The sequence below is a fragment of the Coregonus lavaretus genome, assembly GCF_964263955.1.
Source record: "Coregonus lavaretus genome assembly, contig: HAP1_SCAFFOLD_93, whole genome shotgun sequence".
Classification (NCBI taxonomy): domain Eukaryota; kingdom Metazoa; phylum Chordata; class Actinopteri; order Salmoniformes; family Salmonidae; genus Coregonus; species Coregonus lavaretus.
This window is the reverse complement of record NW_028163497.1, coordinates 901,607-908,688: the sequence shown is the minus strand read 5'-3', so window position 1 is coordinate 908,688 and position 7,082 is coordinate 901,607.

Here is a 7,082-nt window from a genome sequence, read left to right as displayed (position 1 = left end):
GGTCTTTCAAAGATAATTTGTAAAAATCCAAAATAACTTCACAGATCTTCATTTTAAAGGGTTTAAACACTGTTTCCCATGCTTGTTCAATGAACCATAAATAATTAATGAACATGCACCTGTGGAACGGTCGTTAAGACTTACAGATGGTAGGCAATTAAGGTCACAGTTATGAAAACTTAGGACACAAAAGAGGCCTTTCTATTGACTCTGGAAAACACCAAAAGAAATATGCCCAGGATCCCTGCTCATCTGCGTGAACGTGCCTTATGCATGCTGCAAGGAGGCATCCTCCCTCATGTGGTACCCTTCCTGCAGGCTCATCCTGACATGACAATGCCACCAGCCATACTGCTCATTCTGTGCGTGATTTCCTGCAAGACAGGAATGTCAGTGTTCTGTCATGGCCAGTGAAGAACCCGGATCTCAATCCCATTGAGCACGTCTGGGACCTGTTGGATCGGAGGGTGAGGGCTAGGGCAATTCCCCCCAGAAATGTCCGGGAACTTGTATGTGCCTTGGTGGAAGAGTGGGGTAACATCTCACAGCAAGAACTGGCAAATCTGGTGCAGTCCATGAGGAGGAGATGCACTGCAGTACTTAATGCAGCTGGTGGCCACACCAGATACTGACTGTTACTTTTGATTTTGACCCCCCTTGTTCAGTTTATGTCTCAGTTGTTGAATCTTGTTATGTTCATACAAATATTTACACATGTTAAGTTTGCTGGAAATAAACGCAGTTGACAGTGAGAGGACTTTTTTATGTTGCTGAGTTTACATTCGGTTTTAGTTGAAAATATGTATTTTCAGGTCGTTTTTTCAACGACTTGACAACAACTTAATTTCAACGTACTTGCCGCCTATAAACATGGACGCAGTATAATAAATTGGTCTATAATCAGTTTTATTAACAATCTTACATCACTCCAGTATTTCTTTACAACATTCAAGTGCTACTTGTCTTTATTCCACTACTGAAGAAGCATGACTCAAATAACCTACTCATATTTCAAACATCCAGCCTGACAAAATATACATTTTTAATTATTCAATGCCTCACCATTAAGTGAATTATTGCCAATACATATTAACAAAGGGGTGATCATTCTGTTTTGATATTTCATATTTACAATTCATGCAACATTTAGTAATCATAATTTATGCAACGAACTGACCATTTTGGGGTACAATTATATTGACATTGTTGCACTGCTTGTAGAATATCAGGGTTCATTCTCAGATGTGCCAACCCAAATGTACTAGAGTATGACATTGGGGACTCGGCCCCGATCCAACAACATGCCTATCGAGTGAACCCTGAAAAGAGAGAGAAGCTCCGCAGTGAGGTGGAAAGTTACTACGGATATTGCAGGAGTTTCCTCTTGAAATCAGACATGTCCGTGGTAAGGACAACTTGGTTGCTGATTGTCTCAAGGGTGGGCAGTCAAAAGGATTTGTGTTTTGCAGTTAGCCAGTGCGTTGTCATGGATCACAATTTATTTTGACTGCACGTTTTTCTGTATTGGAGATGAGTTTTGTTTGGGCTCGTTCCAAGGGGACGAGAGTTCTAGAAGCTATTGAGTTCTAGAAGCTAGTGAGTTCTAGAAGCTATTGAGTTTTAGGACGACCAGAGTTCTAGAAGCTAGTGAGTTTTAGGACGACCAGAGTTCTAGAAGCTAGTGAGTTTTAGGAAGACCAGAGTTCTAGAAGCTAGTGAGTTTTAGGACGACCAGAGTTCTAGAAGCTAGTGAGTTTTAGGAAGACCAGAGTTCTAGAAGCCAGTGAGTTTTAGGAAGACGAGAGTTATAGAAACTAGTGAGTTTTAGGTCAGTAATTTATAACCACGGAACCACCCCAGACCTTTCATGCATGACTTAAAGCACCTAAGTATTAGATTTACTGCCAGGGTCTAAAATGTCACTGCCAGGTCTGATTTTCTCTTTGGTTTTGAGCCCACGGCAAGAAGGCACCAGAGCCTATTGTGGTAACAGGTTCACACTAGATAACACAACCACACAGTATATGAAAAACATGAGGTGTGGCTAACGTTTGCAAGCTTGAGCTAGCTACCGAGCTAGCATACAAACTCGGTAGCAAAGAGTAGATCCTCCATATGACGTTGAGAAATTAAGTTAATTAAATAATAATAATTGGTCATTTAGCAGACGCTCTTATCCAGAGCGACTTACAGGAGCAAATAGGGTTAAGTGCCTTGCTCAAGGGCACATCGACAGATTTTTCACCTAGTCGGCTCGGGGATTAGAACCAGCGACCTTTCGGTTACTGGCACAATGCTCTTAACCACTAAGCTACCTGATAACGCAATAAGTTCCTAAGTCTTTAACCACACTGTGTTGTTACATTGGTGAGTGAAAACACATGCTTCCTACCCTTCAACTTTTTGTCTGAAAATAAAATCTACATTTTACACAACTTCGTTACCCACTCCAGTCAGCAGATGGCGATGTGGGACTTTAAGGCTATGCTGCTAGTGTGACGTATAATCTAGTGGACGGGACGCTTCTTTCAACAGCAGCAACAGTTAGTCAGACACCTCGGTAGCTTGCTAGACAAAATAGCCCAACCAATAAAGCTCTTTAGACGCTTTCGTGTATATTAGATACTGTGTTTTAAACCCACTTCTGTCGTCTAGTTAGTTATCCCATTTAATTTCATATTTACGGTGTTGTTGTTATTGGTCAGCTAGCTGGCTGGTTAAGTTAGCACTAGCCTAGCTAGCTAACATCCCCGACCATGAGGTCACTAAGCTACTCTCCTCCTGCTAAAGAAGAGGAGGTCTGCTGGACGGAGAAAGAAGCTCTAGTGAAAGAGGAGGAGGAAGAGGAGGATGTTACAATACAAAAACAAGTAGAGGGTGAAGCTGTTACCGTGAAAGAAGAAGAGAAAGATGTTACAGTGAAAGAAGAGGAAGACGCGTTCAGAGTGAAAGAGGAAGAGGATGTTACAGTGAAAAAAGAGGAAGACGTGTTCAGAGTGAAAGAGGAAGAGGATGTTAGAGTGAAAGAAGAGGAGGCTCCCGTTTTTGGAGTGAAAGAGGAGGAGGGGGAGATGACTGTCACATCGAAAAAGGAGGAGGAAGAAGAGGAGGAAACTGGATATCTGGTTCCGGTTTCCCAAAGGCATCTTAAGGCATCCAATGGTTCTAATGATGAACTTAGCAGTAAGATGCTTTTGAGAAACCGAGCCCTGATTAACACTAGTAAGTACTGTCTTAAAAACAGAGGCACAAACTCTGCAGTTGTTGAACTGATGTGTGGTGTTAAATGGGGAATCTGCAGTTGCTACATCCATATTTGGACTTTTAAATTATTTATATATATCCATTGATTCTTGAAGAATATAACACATGCCTCATGAGCTTAGTTCAACTGTCGTACCCCATCAGAACCTAAAATAAGCTTTTTTTACTCCAATGTTTAGAAACAGTGTAAATATGAACCAACACTGTATAGCCTCAACATGGTTAAAACTATAATATTGATGTCATTGATGGTCATTCCTTGCATCCATAGGTCTGTCTATGATTTTGAGTGTAGTTACATTTCTCCAGTCCCATCCACCATCTTATTACCAAAACAGTGGTGGAATGACATCTTTGTTATTGTTTGAACTGCAGATTGGTTGATTGATTGATGTGTGGCTTTTTTAAAGGGGCAACCTAGGATTTAAACAGCAACAAAATGGCTGCCCTTAGACTTAGTTTGGTAAACAGCTGAGGGATGGGGGCTGGAGAAATGTAACCACTCTCAAATTCATAGAGAAAGCTATTGTAGCAACCTTGACCCAAAACCTAGCGACCTCATCAAGAAGTTCAGACATCTTGGTATAACAGTTATAAGGTGTTGGCTTGACAGTCTCTGGACCCAGGTTTGAGTCCAGCTCAGGGCTACCCCTGGAATTCACTACACTATGAATACAAGGACTCGCCATCCACACAGAGCCCTGACTTCAACCCCATCGAACACCTTTGGGATGAATTGGAAGGCCGACTGCGAGCCAGGCCTAATCTCCCAACGTCAGTGCCGACCTCACTAAAGCTCTTGTGGCTGAATGGAAGCAAGTCCCCGCAGCAATGTTCCAGCATCTAGTGGAAAGCCTTCCTAGAAGAGTGGAGGCTGTTATAGCAGCAAAGGGGGGACCAACTCCATATTAATGCCTCTGCTTGAAACATGTAGGTATTACAGACACGGTCAGGGAGACGTTTTAAAATGTCAGTGAAGACTCTTGCCAGCTGGTCAGTGCATGCTCTGAGTACGCGTCCTGGTAATCTGTCTGTGAAGATTAACCTGTTTAACCCCTTGGAGTCAATTGACGCAAATTTTGTGTGTATTAATATTTCTAGCCTACAATCATCGATGTTACTACTAATGTGAAAACAAGACAAAATATTACTATTATTGCTCACTTGACTGTCTTAAAACAATTGTCAAATAATTTAACAGATGTCAATTGTTGTACAGCTTCATGGGTACGCTCTGGGCATCACCTTTTACCTCAAATAAACAGTATTTCTGCTGTTGTGGGCCTTTAACCATCTGTCTGACTTTGTCGTTCACACAGAAGAGAGACGTGACTATCGTGGATCCTCTGGGGAGCCTCAACAACATCATGAAGCTGAGGAGGCAGAGAAGAGTCCCTCCAGATCAGAACACCTCAAGAAACACCAGCGGAAACCCACAGGGAAGAAATCTCACTGCTGCTCTGACTGTGGGAAGATATTCAACTCTTCTACAGACCTTAAAAGACATATGAGAATCCATACAGGAGAGAAACCTTATAGCTGTGATCAATGTGGGAAGAGTTTTACTACATCTAGCCATCTGACAATACACCAGAGAACACACACAGGAGAGAAACCTTATAGCTGTGATCAATGCGGGAAGAGTTTTTCTCATTCAAGCTGCCTGATAGTACATCAGAGAACACACACAGGAGAGAAGCCTTATAGCTGTGATCAATGTGGGAAGAGTTTTACTACATCTAGCCAGCTGACTATACACAAGAGAACACACACAGGAGAGAAAGCTTATAGCTGCGATCAATGTGGGAAGAGTTTTATTCGATCAAGCTACCTGATGGTACATTTGAGAACACACACTAGAGAGAAACCTTATAGCTGTGATCAATGTGGGAAGAGTTTTAGTGATTCAAGCAACCTGAGGGCACATTTGAGAACACACACTAGAGAGAAGCCTTATAGCTGTGATCAATGTGGGAAGAGTTTTACTACATCTAGCCAGTTGACTATACACCAGAGAACACACACAGGAGAGAAACCTTATAGCTGTGATCAATGTGGGAAGAGGTTTACTCAGCCAAACATCCTGATGTCACATCAGAGAACACACACAGGAGAGAAATCTTATAGCTGTGATCAATGTGGCAAGAGATACGCTGGTAAAATAACTCTGAATAAACATCAGAAAGTACATACATGAAGGAGTTGTTTCATGATATCAATTAAATAATGTCACAATGTTTTAACATTGTTGTATGAGTATTTTAATGAATTTCACAATGTAGAACCATTTACATTTGACATTTTTAGTCATTTAGCAGACACTCTTATCCAGAGCGACTTACAGTTAGTGAGTGCATACATAATTTTTTTATTTTTCATACTGGCCCCCCGTGGGAATCGAACCCACAACCCTGGAGTTGCAAACGCCATGCTCTACCAACTGAGCTACATCCCTGCTGGCCATTCCCTCCCCTAACCTGGACGACGCTGGGCCAATTGTGCGCCGCCCCAACCGTTTTCCCCCTGTTCTATTGATTTAAGCGTGATATGGATATTAGCCTCATCAGGGGGAAAATCCAGGCTCTGAAATGAGTTGTGTTACACTTACCACGTTGGCGACCCACTTGAATCAAAATGCAACACTTCTAAATGTAGCTAGCTGTTTTCTACAAATTGTCCTCTGACCAGTGATGTACACATTATTCCCAGATTCCGTGTGGTTTTTGAGCTGTTAGTTTTAACAGGACGTGCAACCTCATCTCCCCCCTCTCCTGCAATTGATTTCAACGTGATATCGATATGAGTGATGACAAATAAGTGTTGCGTTTCTCTTCGTTTTGGGGACCGCTAAATTTAAATGCATCACTCCAAAATGTAGCTGACTGTCTTCTGCAGGTTGTCCTCTAACCAGTGAAGTAAAAGATATCGCCCGTTTCCATGTGTATTTTTTTGTTGTGTTAGTTTCAACAGCACGTACAACCTGATTTTCCCCTCTAATCGATATTAGTGATTCATTGCCACTTGTCAAAACAACAGTGTTTTTGGTGCTTGTGCAGTTAATAAGGTGGTTGTTTAAATAAATACAAGTATTATGATTACTATTGTGGAACATGTTTGTGTCGATAGTACATTTTATGTTTAGGTTTTCCATTTATCACAAACTGTTTCTGCATATTGGTTATTGATTTGGACACGTTAAAACTGTGTTTTGACATTGGGCAGTATCCCCCCTTGCAAAATGTAGTTGAAAAGACGTTGGAAAGAAGACTATGCTCGAGGTCCAATCTACGTTTTGGTTTTGGTTGAAAGTTAAAGTTAAAAATATGTATTTTTTAGGTCGTTGTTTCAACGACTTGAAAACAACTTCATTTCAACGTACTTGCAGCCTATACACATTGACGCAGGATAACACATGCGTCTATGAACTGTTTTATTAACAATCTTACATCACTCCAGTATTTCTTTACAACATTCAAGTGCTAATTGTCTTTATTCCACTACTGAAGAAGCATGACTCAAATCACCTACTCATATCTCAAACATCCAGCCTGACAAAATATACATTTTTAATTATTCCATGCCTCCCTATTGGAAATGAATTATTGCCAATACATATTGACAAAGGGGGTGTACATTCGGTTTTGATATTTCATAATATTTCAATTTCATGTAATATTTACTAATCATAATAATTTATGTGACTAACTGATTTTTTTTTTGTTGCACAATTATATTGTTTACAAACAGTGTAGTAAAACCAGCTTATATTTTGTGCTGGATATTGCATCATATTCTTACTGTTTTAACCAATGTTATTT